Raw genomic sequence first — 18187 nt, 5'->3', positions numbered from 1 at the left:
GTGTGTGTGTGTGTGTGTGTGTGTGTGTGTGTGTGTGTGTGTGTGTGCATATGTGTGTGGTTTTGATATGTTAGTCTGTGGCTTCTGCTTCAGTTCCCACCATAAGTTCCTGCCTTCCCTTCTCTTGAAGGACTGTGACCGTGGATATGTAAGCCAAATAAACCCTTTCCTCTCCAAGTTGCTTTTGGTCAAGGTGTTCTATCATAGCAACAGAAACATAACTAAAACAAAACTGGGGACCGGAGTCATGGTATGTTGCTGTGACAAACCTGACCATGTTGTTTAGGGGAATATTACGGAGCTTTGGGCTGGAAAAGCCATCAAGTGTTAAGCATAATGAGCTATTGTGGGAACCTAGAAGATAACGCTGAGAGCCATCCATTCAGCGGATGCCTGGCGTGTGACATTTCAGAGGGATGCACAAACTCTACAGCGTTCACTTAAGTGATATTTTGAATTTTAAAAATCTAGCTATGTTTGAAAAATTAGTCTTGGATGTGGGATTTTATCACAACAATAGAAATGTTACTAATATATAACTAACATATACCCACATATTTGCATATACATGTACCCAAGTACCATATTCTAAGCCATAGAGCAAGTCTCAACATATGTAAATGGATTAAATCTATAGAAACTATGACAGACAATATAACCAAAGCAAACTCTTATAAAGGACAACATTTAATTGAGGCTGGCTTACAGTTTCAAAGATTCAGTCCGTTATCATCATGGCACGAAGCATGGCAGCATGCAGGTAGACATGGTGCTGGAGAAGAAGCTGAGAGTTCTACATCTTGATCTGCAGGCAGCAGAAGGAGACCATGTCAACACTGGGCATAGCTTGAGCATGTATGAGACCTCAAAGCCCACCCCCACAATGAAATACTTCTCCAACAAGGCCACGCCTCCTAATAGTGCCACTCCCTATGTCCAAGCATTCAAACACATGAGTCTATGAGGACCATTCCTACTCAAACCACCACATGGGACTAGAAATTCACCACATGGGACTAGAGAAATTCAATTATGAAGCAATTGTAGATATTGGGGAAACCTCAAAAGCCTAGCAATGAGATAGCACTTTCAAAAGGTGACATGGGGCTGCAGAGGTGACTCAGAGTTCAGATCTCTTGCTGTTCCTGGAAAAGACTGGAGTCTGGCTATCAGCACCCACATAGAACAGGACACAGCAGCCAGGGTCAGCAGATCTGGTGTCCTCTTATGGCTTCTGTGAGCTCATGTGCATACACATACACACACACACACACATACATACACATTTAAAAATAAATCTTACAACAGTAGTTTATAAATTGCTTGTGTCTTAGGGCAAGGGGAAATGGGTTGAAGAACAGAAATGGAGACCTCAGAACACTCTCGAATGATTTTTATGAAGAGTGGAATTCATTCTGCCTGTGGTGCTTCCCTACCCTCTAGCCCATTCTTCATTGATAATAGCGCGATCCTTCTAATACTGTGTGATTGCCTATTCTGATTAATGGCTCTCCATCACTTAAAAACTATGTCCAAAATCTTAGCAACACAGTATGGGTTCACCCCTTTAGTCTTGCTCCCCAGGTCCCTAGAACATATTTCTTTTATCACAATCTTTTATTTCGAGATTCCATTGCTTGTACATCTCCCCACATATGGAGGCAGTAAGATCTATACTTTGCAGTTTCTGTATTCTAGTACCTTGCATGGAGCTAGGCATAGAGTACATTTCCAGTGAACAGTACTTGAATGAGTATAATAATTGTAATCAGCATTTTCTTTTTCTTCTCAAAAAAAAAAAAAACTCTCCTTCAAATTGAGGAAATTGCTTTCTTTATGTAATCAGAGATTTCCCCCACCCCAGAAAATCCTTCACTAAATTTGAGACTATACAAAACCTAATTCTAAAATTTCAAAGATCTTGAGCAGCGATTTTAATCTTTTTGAAGTAGTAATCCTCTATCATTTTCTGGATTGCATCAGTACCCTACTATATCTCGTCTCTTGCTGAAATGTGCTTCTAAGATTAATTAATTAATTGATAAATTGCTAAGCACATTTCATCAGGCCAATTAAAGACAATGGAGGTATTCATCAATGGTGTGTGGACTGGAGAAATCTGATCCGGTATTTAGAAAATTGTTCCTGAGCTCGGAGTTGGCTCAAACTGGCACCTTCTGGCATCTGCTTGTGGGTGGGGAATGTGGAATGCTTTGAAAGCTGAATGGTTTGTCAAGTTTTAAAATTCCCTTATGGCTAAAAGAAAACAACATTCATTGTTTAAAAACACTATTGCTTGTTTTTTCTCCTTTTCTAATCTTTAGAGCTTCAATCTGCAAAAACACAGCATTTTTTTTTCTTCTTGCACCTCTCCTAAGATTTTTCAAGAGACAGAGTGGAGTAGAAGCCTCTGTGTTGTGCTTCTTAGAATGCCAGAACAAATGAAGGAAAGTCATCTTTGATGTTAATACTGAGTTATATGAAGGGGTATAATTCTGTGTGCCGTGCCAGGCAAATAGAATTGCTGAGTGTAGGGGGTCCTAGAAATAAGACTTCGAAGCTTCTCTACTTCCTCAGGGAGTGACCTTAACCAAGGTATTTAAACAATCTGTGCTGTATTCTATTCTATCCTGTCCCGATACGGTGGGAGCCTACATCACATCATAGGGTTGCTTGAAGATTAAATGGTCTAATGCTCGTAGAATGCCTGAAGGCAATTGGTGCAGAGAGTCGGTGCACTGTAAAATTGTGTTTGCAAGGGGCTGTCATCGTCATCATTATGATCATTTAATTAGAGTTCTTATGTCTGATAATTAAATCATAGTGAGTCTTTCCTCTTGATTCTACCTGATACATACACCCTCAGTAGCAAGATTATCTTGCTAACATGACCGATCACTGCCTCACTGCACAGTGTAGAGCATTTCCTTAGGTAAAAAATCACTGGAAAAGAGAAAGACTGTGTGTTAGGTAGTATACAGAGATCTCCTGTTTCTCAGATATTTCTAAGCTACTCCATAGTGGCGTCTCTGCAACCACTAGTGCCAGAAGGGTAACTGTCCATGGGAGATATGGAGGAAATCTGGTTCAGCACAACTCAGTTGCTGGTGTTGATTCACACGTCTTGAGGCTGACATCAGGCAGTTTAGTTTAGGCATATTTAAAGCACAGTACAGTTTGGAAAATAAGTTTCATGGTGACAATTCACTCAAGACCATGTGCATAACGCTTAAGACATGACGACATCTAAACCCTTTTCAAAGTACATGTGGATGGGTTCTATAGATTAACTACTTTTGTTATCTTACTAGCCTAGGGGAGGATCTGGTGCTGTCTCATACAGATGAGCACAGAGGTCATTCAGGCTATCAACCACCTACAGTCCTGCTTGTGGATGCTTGAGGCAGCCCATAGTCATACAGAAAGCACAGAGATCACCTAGATTATTAAATATCTCTAGTTCTGCTTAGGGGGAGCCTAAGAGAGCCCCTGGTCATAAAGATAGCACAAGGATTGCCTAAGTTATTAGCCAGCTACATTTCCAGCCTTCTGGGGAAAAAAAAGTTAAGTATCTTTCACCGAAGAGATAATTCTGGGTGTTTAACATTACTGTTTTTCCTAGTGCTTATCTGTGAGCACAGAACTTCTGTGCTCCCAACACTTCATCTCTCCTGCCAGTCCTGGACTCCCTGACATTTTTCATTCTGAGTAACTTGGCATTTTCTTCCTTTTGGTCATCCTTAATTTCAACTACATCTCCCTTGTCCAACCCATAATTCATTTATTTTTTCACAGAAGGCAGGGTGACCTTTTTAATAATAACAACAACTTCTTTTTTCTTCTTCTTCTTCCTCCTCCTCTTCCTTCATCTCTGTCTCCTTCTACTCCTTCTCCTTCTTCTCCTTCTTCATAGTGTGTGTGTGTGTGTGTGTGTGTGTGTGTGTGTGTGTGTGTGTGTCAGACAGACAGACAGACAGACAGACAGAGGAATATAGATGCATATGCATCACAGTACACTGTGAAGATCAGAGGACCACTTTTATAAGTTCTTCTCTCTTTCCATCATGTTGAAACAGATTCTGCTAGCCTGTGGGCTGCATGTTCCAGGTTAGCTCACTCAAGAGATTTCAGATAATATCCATGTCTCTGCCTCTTGTGTTGTGGTAGAAAAACAGACATTACAGATGCAAGCAATTGCATCTGGCTTTTTTCCCCAGGTTCTGAGGATCAAATCAGGTCATCAGTCTTGCAAGGCAAGGACTTTATCCACTGTGTTGTGTTTTTTAAAAGAGCCAGAATATGTTTTATAGAGGGAGATATGGTGTGGTGGGAGGGGGTACCTCCCTCTCCCGAGGTACTAGCCATACAATGGTCTAGTAGAGAATAGAGTTTATTTAGGAGCTTGAGAAGGGAGGAGGGAGGAGGAGGAGGGAAGGGGCCAGCCAAGAACACTTGGAGAGAGAGGGAGAGGAAAGGGAGCTGGAGAGAGACAAGAGAGAAAGAGAGAGAGAAGGAGGAGGAGGAGGAGGAGGAGGAGGAGGAGGAGGAGGAGGAGGAGAAGGAGGAGGAGAAGGAGGAGGAAGAGAAGGGGGGAGAAGCCAGTTAAGAAAGGTTGGAGGGGGGGGGGAAGGGAGAGAAGGACAAAAGGGGCAGCGAGGCAAGGAGGGGCCAAACAGTCCCTTTTATAGCAAACCAGGCCTACCTGGCTATTGCCAGATAACTGTTGGGCGGAGCCTAGAAGGAATGCCAAAACAGTGAGTCATCCCACACGCCTTAGGATAATCTTTCTAATAGAAAGCACTGATCCCTTCTTTCACTTGGTTTTACAAAGAAAATCTCTCAGAGGCAAACTCTGACCTTGATAAAGTCCACAATTCGTAAAGCTGGGCCAAAGGAACCCTGATAACTATCTGTAGCTTCCCCCAAGTCACTTCGCTCAATCACTAAACCCGTGCACACGCTGCTGCCGCTCCCTGAGGTGTCACTCTCTTCACCTACATGCATATCCGTTGTGTATCAGAACTGAGCTTAAGTGAGTCTTCCACAGCCTCCCTCACATTGGATGTGGGATATTCTAGACTTTAAAACTTCATGTGCTCTAGTACCTAATTGCCTGTGGCATAATAACAACCTGATTGAGAACTTACTAATCAGTTCATCTGCACCCAGGGCTCTTTTTTCATCTTCTTGTTTGTATTTCTAGCTCAGCACTTGACTCATCACTGCGTGCTGTGGCTTTGAGTTTGTCACCCACCGGACTGTGAGCTGCACAAGACTGAGCCCTAGTCTCGCATATCACTGAATCCCCAGTACGTTCTGAGCCGGTGAATAAGTGCTCAAGTGAAGGGATTTATGGATCTCCACGGCAGATCTTATACATCATCATAATGACATCACTAAACTTGCTACCAAAAGCTTACATTTATATGTAAGCTTGCCATAATCATCATTTTCTTTTTCTCATTATGTAGTCCTAGCTGATATGACACCTGCTATGTTAAACAGGCGACTTGGACTCCCAGAGTCTCCTGAGCGCTAAGAATAAATGTGTGGAGCACCATTCCCGGCTACCATCAGGTTCTTAAAGCAATCTCTGACCATACAGAAGACGCAACTCTGTGCTCTAAATGTGATTTGGGCTAGGTGTGTAACTTGGTAGAGTGTTTGTCTAGCATACAAAGGTCCTAAATCGAATCCCCAATATAACAAAAAACAAAGTGATACACATCTGTATCCTAGCACTGGGGAGGTGGAGGCAGGAGAACCAGAAGTCCTAGGCCATCCTCTGCTACTTTGTGAGTTTCAGACCAAACTGGGATATCTAGTCTCATAAAAAATAAATAAAAAAGGAGAGGACATGAAGGTGGGCAGGAAATGCGTTGAGGGACATAGGAAGGTGGGGGTGAGAGGGGATCAGTGTATATGTACGATGTTGTCAAAGAAGCAGGGGAGAAAGTTAGTTTTTGCTAATACAGAACAAGCCACAAAGCTGCAAATCATCCTTGTACAAGGGCCATGCTAATCTTGCCAAGGTGTTATTTGCAGGGTCACCAAGATGGTTCAGTGGGTAAAAACTCTTGCGAGCAAGCCTAACAGCCTGAGTTATATCCGCAGACTCACAGGATGGGAGGAAAACACTGGCACACCCACCCCATCCCTACACATAAATACACATATATAAAAATTAAAAGTTATTAGAACTCAAGTAAGAATGTATACTGCTCTGACAGAGATCGGAGGTCTTCCAGCATCCACATCTGGGGCTCACAACTTGAGCTGCCTGTAAAGCCAGCTCAAGGTGAACCTGACACTTCTGTGGCTCACAACTTGAGCTGCCTGTAAAGCCAGCTCAAGGTGAACCTGACACTTCTGTTTCCTCGGGCAGGGCACTTGTGTACACACACACACACACACACACAATTTTTAAAAATTGAAAATAAATTGTCCAAGTTTCTATGTAAAAATCAGTTGTTAAAGGTATTTGCAAGGTAGTTTGCAAGGTAGCATCATTTCAGGCCTTTTAAGCCCCAAGTGAGGGTGCAAAGTTGAGCTTCCTGTTGGCTCTTAGATTCCCTGCTGCTGACTGTGGTGGTGCTAGTTGGCAGTCTTAGGTGTTCCTTCTGGACGAATATCCAGTTGGGCTTCCTCCCATGCACATCTGTGGGAGCAGCTGAGATGCATTTGCAGACTTCTAACTGTATCTGTTCAGTCACTGTACTCGCAGCCAATGGAGCCTCTTCTCCCAGCACTCAGTGCACTTGGGTTTGTTGTTGTTCAAGACTAAGAACCTTTGATCTGCTTCAGCAGGACTTTTTCTCTAACTTTCATCAAACAGACTCAGCTTTTTTTTTTTTTTTTTTCCTAGACACACAAAAAGGAGTCTAGACCTTCTCTAGGGAGCTAAGGAAAAAAAAAAAACTTAAAAATAACTTGGCCAAGTTAATTCATCTGGCAAAAATAACCTCACTCCATAAAATAAACTTTGGGGTTTTGCAATAGCACTTCCTGAGAATGTAAACAACCCCAGGGCCCACATGAGCTGAATCACTTGCTGAACACTAAGAGTCTCAGGCCCAAACTCTGCAAAAATAATGAACACCTTCTAAAAACTAAGGGTTAGTGTCTGGGGAGCAAGGAGGGGACAGAGGCGTCCACACCAGGACAGACGATATTATGACTACACACTGAGAGTGCTTTAGCGGCCTAGTGCAGGTGCGGAGAGTGCTGAAGTAGGCATGCACGCATGCCCCTCAGGCCGCAGCATTACCTAGGGAAAGCCAGAGTGTGGGCACTCCCATGAAGTCACAGGAAGCCCCTGCAGGTTTCACCATGTGTTCCATTAACAAGATAATGGTTCCATTGAAACTGTAATAACACACTTGGCCAACAGAGCCCACACAATTATAATAACCACATACCCAGCCCTAGTTTTTCAAGCATTATGACAATATTATGTTCTTTCTACTGAAGCCCATACTGTTCTAATGTACTTACACTGAGTTTAGGTACCAGGGCAATATTTGCTATATATAAGAAATGCAATCATAATTTGTATTTGTAAAGCTCTCCTTCAAAGTATTTTCTCATTCTTTGCTGTATTCAGCTACCTTTAATGTGGGGAGCATTTTGCCATTTCCATGTTTTAGGATGAATGAAATTTGGGAGAGATGTAGAGAAAAGGGACCATTGTTTTTCTTACAGGTTTGATGCCTCTGAAGTACTTGCAATATCCTACAACTGTTGGAAAGATTGGGATTAATCTTGGCAGTAAATTTGAGGTATAAAAAAATCATAGTCAAATTCACAACCTGCACATTATTCAGGTATTGAATCATGGCCATGTGCCAGGTCCTTTATGGATTTTTTTTCTTTGTAATTTAACCTTTATAACAGCCTCTTATACACCCAGGGTAAACGGAACACTGGAGTATAGCTTAAATGGCTGCAGCTTCCACAAACACTCATTATGGTAATTTGAGTAAGAATGACCCTCATGGGCTCACATATTTGAATGTTTAATCATTAGGAAGTTGCACCACTTGAAAAGGTGTGGCCAGCCTTGTTGAAGTAGGTGTGGCCTTGTTGGAGGAAGTGAGTCACAGGCGGTGGGCTTTGAGGTTACAAAAGCACAAGCCAGGCCCAGTGTCACTCTCTCTTCCCGCTGCCTGTGGATCAAGATGTAGAACTATCAGCAGCTCTCCCAGCACAATGTCTGCCTGCATATCGCCATGTTCCCCTCCATGACAATAATGGACTAAACCTCTGAAAATACAAGCCAGCCTCAATTAAATTCTCTCTTTCATAAGAATTGTCATGGTCATGGTGTCTCATTCTAGCAATAGAGCAGCAAGACACTCAGCTTTTTCAATCTGGAAGTTGAATTGTACTTACAGTAGAACTCATCATGACATGACTCTGGCCAAGATAACATCAACAATACATGACATTTTTAGATGGGAGGGTCAAGGGCCAGTTGGAGACTATGAGCTGAGCGCTTCTTCTTTCTTGCTGTTCCATGGTGACCATTACAAGCTAAATTCCACATAGGATCTGCTGGAGCAGAGACCTGTTTACACCAAGATATTAAGGTGTACATGTTGGGGAGGCAGAATAGTCATGGCTTTGTACAGAAAAAGAGCCAGTAAGAGATAATCTCTAGATATCTTTAGAAGGAAGTTTATTGTGGAAATTATAGAAATTGAGGAACATGTTTCCAGAGGCTGAATAATTCAATCTGCCATTTTCAAGATAGATATATAGGAAAGCCCATGGTGTGATTCAGCTAATGGCTGCTGATGGATGTACTTGGTAGGGGTGGGGATGCAGTCGGTATAAGTTGCACAGTACATATGCCTAAGAATCCAATGCTCTAACGTACAAGGATATGGAAAATAGAACATTCCTGGACCAGAAGAAAGAGCAAATTTCTCTATGGACTCTTATCTCTCCATTATAATGCCCTTACACATTTGGACCAGAGGCTGGTTCAAGTGCTCATCTCTTTCTGAAATAGCCTCATAGACACATCCAGAGTTAATATTTAACCAGCTTCTGAGCAATGCCTAACTCAGCAAGCTGATATATGAAATTAACCATCATAAGGGGTTGTTTCTACTACAAAAAGTGACTAACAAACCAAGTCACCTGGCTGATTAGAAAACATTCCTCCATTGTATAAAATTGGGTTCTCCAGAGGAACAGAACTGAAAAAAAGATACATGTTATAAAAACAGAGTTATTGAATTGGCTTACCTAATAAGGACTGGGTAATCCAGTAATTCCTAATAACATTCTGGAAAAGCAGAGAACACTAGACACTTCAACCATCTGAGTCCAGTGCTGACTGCCAGGAAGCTCTCTGGATAATTGCTGGTATTAGGCCTTGATAGGGGAGAGACGCTGGAGTGTGAAGGCAACGGATGATCGCAGCAGGTGTACACAGTCCGACTCAGCAAAAGACTTGCTTGCAACCCTCATGCAGGTTGCCTTCTTCCAACTTCTGCCTAAGCCTCCAGCCCCTTGGACAGTGCCATCCACATGCAGGATATGTCTTTCCTCTCTTCCTCTCCAAGTCACATGCCGATGTGTCAGTCATCCCTGGAAAGAGCCCCCACAGACACACAGAGATGCATTTCCCCAGAATCAAACTCTTACTCCAGTCAAGTTGACACCCAAGACCAACCATCACGATTGCATTGGCCATACCATCAACTACCATGCTATTCTTCCTTCCAGGTGGAGAATGACAGCTAATTGTCTTCTATCTAACTTCAAAAGAAACTTGGTCTTCTGTTAGTGACAGGAACTGAGAGCCCTTTAGGGGCTGGCCAAGACTGTTGGGTAGCATAAACAAGGAAGAGGAAAACAGTCAACATTGTTCTGAGTCCTTCCAGGTGTGTTTAATCCACACTCCGTGTTTTCTCCAAGGAAGTTCTGTGTAGGGGGTGTTTCTTAGAAGGGTCCCCAGTTTTCTAACTGGCCTCTGCTCCAGGGTCTCTCTTCACTGCAGCCTGGGCTTGTTTCCTGATGGGTCTCACAGCAATAACCTTGTCCTCCTCAAGGCAGAGCACATACATGAGCCTTAAGACTGTTGATTCGGATGCCATACCAAATCAACCTGAATGTTGGTGATTAGAGGGCAAGTAGTTTATCTGGGAAGTGATTCTAGGAATTGGAAAAGAGAGATGAGACCACCTGGAACACAGAGGGAAATTTGAGGGTTTTGCCTGAATAATTTTGTCATGAATGGACTTGGCAAGCGGCCACTCCATGCAAGCAGAGCTCATCTCGCTTTGGTCTTTAAGAAACGTAAAGATCCTTGTTTACTTAGTGGCTCTGATTCCCACTTCATTGTCCCTGAAAGTGTTAGCCTCCCTCACTGGGGCGGTCACTGTGTTTGCTCCTGCACTGAACAAGCTTCTGCAGCTGTGGAAACAGGCTTGTAACAGACAGTGAAATGATACCCGATGTGCACTTGAGATCTTGGAAGCCAGCTATTTCATAGAAGCATGGAAATCAGAGATGTGTTCAGTGCTGTCAACAGAGCACCAAAAATGTTTGCTCCGCCAAGCCCGAATCCCCAAACACTCATAGCAGTCATATAGGGCTGGTGGATGTGAGGAGACACAAAGTCATGAGTGCCAGCATCAAAGAACTACACGGTAAGCCTTGAGCAAATTTCCAAAACTCCAAAAACTAGGTAATATACTTACCATCCAAGATCATTGGGAATTTTAGATATGATGACGTAAGTGACCTGTCTTATCTAATCTGATTAATCATGATTAGATATGTATATGACAATGCTCAGCATAGTCCCTGGTACATAGTAGATGCTCAATAAGCATTGGTTCTCTACTCTCTATCAATAAAGCCTTTGGAACAAGATGTGAGGGCCTTGAGGAGGGACATCCTTCCAACTCTTAATGGTTTTAAGGTTTCTCCAATGAGATTGTATTAAAAGGCTCACTGTAGCGACCTAAAGGCATCCTACTCAAAGGAACTTAAAACCACAGGGATACTTGACTTTTGGTTCTGTTTCTAAGTGCTATTGAATATAGAAGTTCCAACAATGTCATCAATGATTTCTCTTGGTGTCCCTTCAGTGGCATCTCCTTTTCTTTCCCCTAGTGATGGGCTTCCTATATTTGAAAATGGTTCAAGAACCCCGGTGTGCATCATTCTTGGTTAGTGATCTCAATGGTGAACTCAAGTATAAATTCCCAGAAGGGAGGGCTCCTTCAGTTGCTCCCATTTCAGTTATGACAGGCTGAAAGTGGGGAGGAGGGTAAAAGTCACTGTAGCTTGCTGCATCGTATGGTCTGTGGTAGCATGTTCCTGCCAGGAGAGGTTATAGGGAGGAGTTACTGGCAAACACCAGTCACTAAGACAAAGTGAGAGGTAGAGCTTAGGTGGGGGCAAGAAGAGGGCTCGACATGTCTCTGGTTAATAAGAGTGCTACCTGGATAGGCCCCTGTGTAGTTTTATATCAACTTGATAACAAGCTAGAGTCATTTTGGAAACAACCTCAATTGAAAAATTACCCCCACAAGATTGGCTTACAGCCTAGCCTATGTTACATTTTCTTGATGGATGGTGTGGAAGGGCCCAGCTCTCTATAGGCAGTACCACTTCTGGGTTGAAGGTCTTGAGTGCTATAAACAATCAGGCTGAGTTAGTCATGAGAAGCACACCTGTAAGCAACATTCCTCCATGGTTTCTGCTTGCGTTTCTGCCTCAGATTTCTTCCCGCCGTGAGTTCTTGCCCTAACCTCCCTAGTAATAGAAGGTTTCCTAGAAGTGCAATAAAAATAAATGTCCCTCCCCAAGCTGCTTGTGGTCCTGGTGTTCTAGCAGATCAGTAGAAACCTGACTCAGCCCCTACAGTCACACCATGTTGGAGAGGCGGGATTTACTTACCGCCCTTTCAGTGCCAACAAAATCACTGCTGCACTGAGCTTCAAAACAGAGCTCTTTCGGAACAATGGAAGGACTCAGCACATTCATTTGGTATTAAACAAAGCCTGGCTGTGTCACCCTGGTCCCATGTGTCCTCTTCAGAGATGTAGCCTGGGCTTTAGGAAAAGAAGCAAGGAATGTCGTGTCAGGGTGGCTCACACTACGTGTTTTGAACTAATACGAAGTTCTGATCTGTATATGTATGCTATGATCTGAACCTGGGTCCTCTGGAAGAACAGCAAGTATTCTTAATTGCTGAGTCATCACTCCAGGCCCTTGTGGTTTTGTTAGTTAACTAATTTACTAATTAATTACTTCAACACAGGGTCTACCTTAATTAAAATTAATTAATATGAAAACATAATTAAAAGTTTTCAAAATTTTAAATTATATTTTTACCCAAACAAGCATTCATGCACATGTTCAATATTATGGTACACATGTGGAGACCAAAGGAGTTGGTTCTCTCCTTTTACCATATGGGTTCCACATCATCAGGCTGTCAGACTTGGTGGCAAATGCCATTATCTACTAAACCATCTCTCTGACCCTAATTGAAAGTCTTTTGGATAAAGAAGTAAAATGGAAAGAAAATAAAATTATTTCTATCTCTTGAAAAAAAATTATTACCAATATGATATACCTTTTCTGTGTAGTAGCAGTGTAGCATTTTTAAATATTAAAACTGGAATCCTACAATACACACTGATTAATAGCATGCATTTTCTTCTTAACTATCAGCTCACTAGGTTTTTATTCATTGGTTTGGTTTGGTTTGGTTTTTGGTTTAAAGTATTTTGTACTTTTACTTTAAGATTTACTGGCTGGTTGTGTGTGTGTGTGTGTGTGTGTGTGTGTGTGTGTGTGTGTGTGTGTAATGTGTGTTGGTGTCCACAGATTTCCCTGGAACTATAGCTATAGGCAATTCTGATCTGTATATGTATGCTATGATCTGAACCTGGATCCTCTGGAAGAATAGCAAGTGTTCCTAACTGCTGAGTCATCTCTCTATCCCCTTGGGTTTGTGTTAGCTAGTTATTAACTAATTACTTTAACACAGGGTCTGCCTTAGTTACTTTTAATCACTGTGACCGAAATCCCTGAGGTGGACAGCCTAAGTGTGGAGTGGTTGATGTGGCCTGGGGAGGCATGGCCCAGAGACTCTGTGCTGAGAGGAGTGTGCTGTGAAGGCTCATCAGAGCTCAGTGAACAGGAAGCAGAGGAAACAGGCCAGAACCCAGAACAAGTATAACCCAGCCCTGTGGACCAATTTCTGTAAACCAGGCCCCATGTCTTAAGAGGATCTACAACCTCCCTCAATAGCACCACTGTTTGGGGACTAGGTGATCAAATGCCTGTACCTAAGAGGGACATTGTAGACTCGAAGCATACCAGAATCTCACTGTGTTGCATAGGATGGTCTCAGATTCCTGGGTTCAAGTAGTGCTTCTACCACAGGTATATGCCTCACATGTGACTGTTCATGGTTTTTAAAGCTACTTCATGTTCCATTGTTAAGCTATACTAAGTATATTTGATCAAGCCTCTGGTGGGAGATACTCATTTATCTGCTGGTTATGTCTAGTCAGGCAAACAATTTGGGTGCTTCTTAACAGATCGCCATTTTTACTTTTGTACACACAGGTTATATACACAAAAAGGCAGAATGTGGGGAAAGGGATGACGCAGGAATGTGGGTGTTCAGAGGAAATACAGATTGTTCAGGGGGAGTACAGTTATCTTCCAGAACAGAGTGTCAGCTGGGTGAAGGTTCAGGGGACAGATCACTATGACTCCGCCTATGATTCACTTGTCTTTATCTAAGTTAGTACTATCCACCAAGGCTACCTATCTACAAGGTCTATGTATTCAGCCTTCCTCCAAAGCTGCTTGTTTACAATAGCTTATAGCCATCTGTTTCAGTGTTTTTCCACAGAGACCCAAGACTTTGTATTAGCATACATGTATATCAGGCCCATTGCTGATTTTAGGCCTATAACTGACTTTAGGCCTTCAGTGTATAAGCAGGACTGCCTCTGACACTTCTTATGAGCCAATCATCAAACAAACAACAATTAAATTTAGCAGTTAAACCAGAACCAGATTTTAGTGAAGAAATGAACTAATCCATTTAGATGTTACTGCTCAAGAGTCCTTGGTTCAGCTTAATGATTCCATTGATAAGGCTCACACAACTCAGCTAAGCTACTTGTGACAGGAAAAGGAAGTAAGTACCAGGGTGTTCTTTCAAAAATCAACTAAGGAATGGGGAAACTGGAGATCTTGTAAAAGAGGCGTGGCTGACAAGCCTTTCCTAGGAAGGAGCTTTTAAAGGAAGATTACACCATACTCCTATGTCATTAACTGGAAGACTGGAAGAACTGTAGCCTTGGGTTGGGGAGGCAATGGAGTAAGAATTGGGATAGTATGGGAGGAAGATATGCAGGTGACGGCCGTGATTACTGGCTAACAGGAACATAGAAAACCCACTCACAAAGCAAGAAAAGTGCCTGGATTAGGAACTCGGAGTCCAGTGTTACTAACAAGCTGTGAGAACCCTGCTGGTGATGTGTCATAGCATCCATTTCCTTGGGTGCATGAGACCTAAGACCCCTTTCAAGCCTAGGACTCTCACAGCAAGCATGCTTTCTCTTGGGCTTCCAGTACTGATACAGTCTGAGCAACGGTGCTGAGTAACTTTAAATGAAAAGATGAGTATCATTTGCTGGAAAACAGAAAAGAAACGAGGGGAAAAAAGGGGGAAAGAGGAAGATATAATTGTATTCACTTAAAAAAGAACAGAGAATTAAAGTGTTGATGCATTGCATAGTTGTCAAAAATTCTCATAGGAATAAGACAGCGAAAACAGGAAGAGAAAGAGAGGAGAAGAGGAGGGAAGGAAAGAGAGAGAGAGAGAGAGAGAGAGAAGGTTGGAAGTTGTCTCTTCAGAGATTACTAAGTATTGGGTAGTTAGAATTAGGACAAAATCAACTGAAACTTTCCCAAGAATATTTCCTAAAAGACTTTCCCCCTCAGAGAAGTTTTTTTTAGAACCATTAATACCCAAAACAAGTCTCACTATCCACATGGAAATCCCATACTTACTCAACCCAAGGGGCTTTCTCAATGGTGGGACAGCTTCCTATGAGGAAACTGATATTGCACAGTGGATCAAATCAAGTTGAAATCTTGAGAAAATATGGGGCTTGAGTAGATGGAACAGCTCGAAGGAGAAGATAGGGCGATCCTAGCTTATTTCATCTCTTGCCTTAATCATGATATGAAAGAGAAGATCTTGTTTATTTTTTATTCCAGGATAGCAGAGGGTGGTTTGGAGAAGTTCCCGGTTCACCAAAAGCCACCTTCCTACCGACAGCAGAGAAGAATACTTCCTTTATTCCTTCCCACAGGCCTTGGCACATAAGAGAGTTAAGGAGCAGCAAGACTTTGAGAAAGCACATTTGAGACCCTCATAATTTTCCTACTTGGAGGATTAGGGAGCATTCTGTTAAGTTAGAAGCATACACAATATAATCGCTACTTCTCTTTCTCCCGATTTTTCTGTATTAATTGCTTTGAGAGCATGGTTTCCCAAATCCATTGAGCATACAGTAATCAGATTGTCCCTTTTGTGAAAGGTAGTAAGGCCACATTCTAGAAATAAATTTGGAGAACAAGGCTAAGCTCTCTTTAGTTGTGACTAGGTCTCTCCAAAAGTATCTCTCCTTGTATTTTTATTTCAGTCAATGTGCTTGATAAGAGAATTACTCTCCATTATTCTAGGTACTGAGGCAGACCATCAGCGTACAGCATCAGGCTTGTATCTTAGGAAAAGTCACTCACTAAAGATTCAAAATCTTAAAAAAAAAAAAAAAGAAAAGAAAAGAAAAACAAGGAGTCTAGTAGGGAGATTTGAAGTAGCGTGGAATCACTAGGAACAGTAAAATAAATTCTATGAGCACAAAGCAAAGTCTTGTTTCAATAAAATTATTTGAAACCTGTCTTTGGAAGAGCATTCACATTATTCTGTAGAATGGAAGGGTGTTTAACTGCCCATCACGTTTCCACAGTGCACCACCTCAGCAGCTGTCTTTGCTGTGCGACCCACAGGGGTTCCTAGCTCCCAACTCTGACCTGTCTCTGCTCGGTTATACTTCTGGGACTGTGATTGGTGTAACTCGGAGTTTAGAGAAAATTGCTACAGATCTGGTGTCATCTTTAAATGTTAACAAAGGTGCTGACAAAGACGTGCTTTTGGTAATATACAATAGGTCCTTTTAAGTCATTTCAAACCATGCAATAATCATGCATTACTTCACGTTTGAATCACAATTACTTCCATGCTTAGGAGGAGCCATGCACGCTTATTTCTGGGACCCAGTGTTCATTATCATAGATTCTGTCCTCACAGATGCTCTCATAAAACAGAGGTTAATCTCGTGAGCCCTGTGATTAATCAAGGATCTAGAAACACAGAGTGAATGAAGATAAGGAGTGGGTGTGGCCTTGCGGTTGAATACTTGTTAGGTAATCACCTAGATTTGTGAACTCTCTTTGCTTGAGCTACAAATTCTTGAGAAGGCATGCTGTTTGTTATTTACTCCCTGGAACAATTGTAGATAGTATACTTGGAACACAGCAATACTGAATAATCAAATTCTAAGCAAACATATACATGATAAACATGGCTGTTCAAGCAGTGTGACCACGGGTCCGTTCTAGTGAGTGATGAAGCAAGCTTGCTCTTTACTTTTCTGTGAGGTCATCTGACTCTTAGGAGGTTGCCATGGTGACACTTTCCCAATACCTTTTGCTCTTTGAGGGGAAGCTAAAAGGAAGCGGTTTGGTAACAGAATCTTTCTCAGATTTGCTCATACACCATTCAAGTGGTGCAAGCCTGTCATTTAAATTAAAAACGTGTAAGTTGGAAGTGGTAGAGAGCATCATGTGCTGACTGGGACAAGACAATTGAAGTTTATTTAACCTGCACCAAACTACTTGAAAATGTTCTTTTTGTCATGAGTTGCGGAAGATGGCATCCCAAGAGACATTGAAGCTTCTGGATTCAGTGTCTCATATATGACTCAGAGCATCTTACCTTCATGAGGGAGGGACTACATATGTGAGAACTGTGCTGAGAAGGTCGGCTGGTGGCACATCTTGAGCACTTAGGGGGGAGGCACTTGCTGAGCATGTTATACGCATCTCTGATCCATCCATACAGCTACCTATATGACTATCCCAATCTACAATCTCAGGTCACCGAGATTCAGCCGAGGTTTGACTCACAACTCTGGGTCTCTGGCTCTGGAAGGTGAACTCTTAGTTGCCACATCACCTTGCCTCTCTGGACTCTTTCAGATGGGGTGAACCTGGTCCCTCTCTTTTCCCTGGAAGACTTACAATGAAGATTCATGAGTCTTCTCCCTGTATCAAATTCTTTGGTTATATTCCAGGCAAACCTAGAGAGGACTCTTTGAAGCAACCCCCAAAACTGACCATGTTGTAAAGTCAGACAAATATGCGTTTGTGGCATCATCACATGTTAAGACACATGGAGCAACTACGGGCATAAGAGCAGGATTCAACATTCCAGTCTTACTAGTGGTGTAGTCTTAGGCAAGTTACTTCCTCTGTGAAAGGGAAACGGTAGCACTCAGGCTTGTTATTCTAGCTTGCCTTCTGTGTTGCTGTGATAACTGCCATGACCAAAATCAACTTGGAGAGAAAAGAATTTACATTTCCAGATCACAGTCCATCACTGAAGGAAGTAAAGGCAGGATCAAGCAGGAACTAAAGAAGAAACCATGGAAGAATGATTTTTACTAGCTCATTTACTGGCTCATGGTCAGCTAGCTTTCTTATATGGCTCAGACTCACCTAAGAATAGTGCTGCCCATAGTGGACAGTGTCTTCCCACATCAATTATCAGTCAAGATGGTTTCTTACAGACATCGTCACAGGCCAATCTGATCCAAACGATATTGACATTTCTTCCCAGTGACTCCAGGTTGTGTCAAGTTGACAATTAAGAAAACAAAATCACTTGTCCAAAGGTTACTGACAATAGTTGCTCTTTCCAAACCTTATACATCTAAGATATACCGAGTTATACTCTAAACCCCCAAGTATGGGCTGAAAATGATCCCTTTAAAATGTCAAAAGTAAAGACTAGAGCAATGCTTTGGTGGTAAAGTATATTGGCTGCTGTTCCAGGGGATTCAGATTC

This window comes from Grammomys surdaster, unplaced genomic scaffold (assembly GCF_004785775.1).
Source record: "Grammomys surdaster isolate TR1022 unplaced genomic scaffold, NIH_TR_1.0 97, whole genome shotgun sequence".
Classification (NCBI taxonomy): domain Eukaryota; kingdom Metazoa; phylum Chordata; class Mammalia; order Rodentia; family Muridae; genus Grammomys; species Grammomys surdaster.
The sequence above is the reverse complement of the archived record's forward strand: the minus strand, read 5'-3'. Positions refer to the sequence as shown.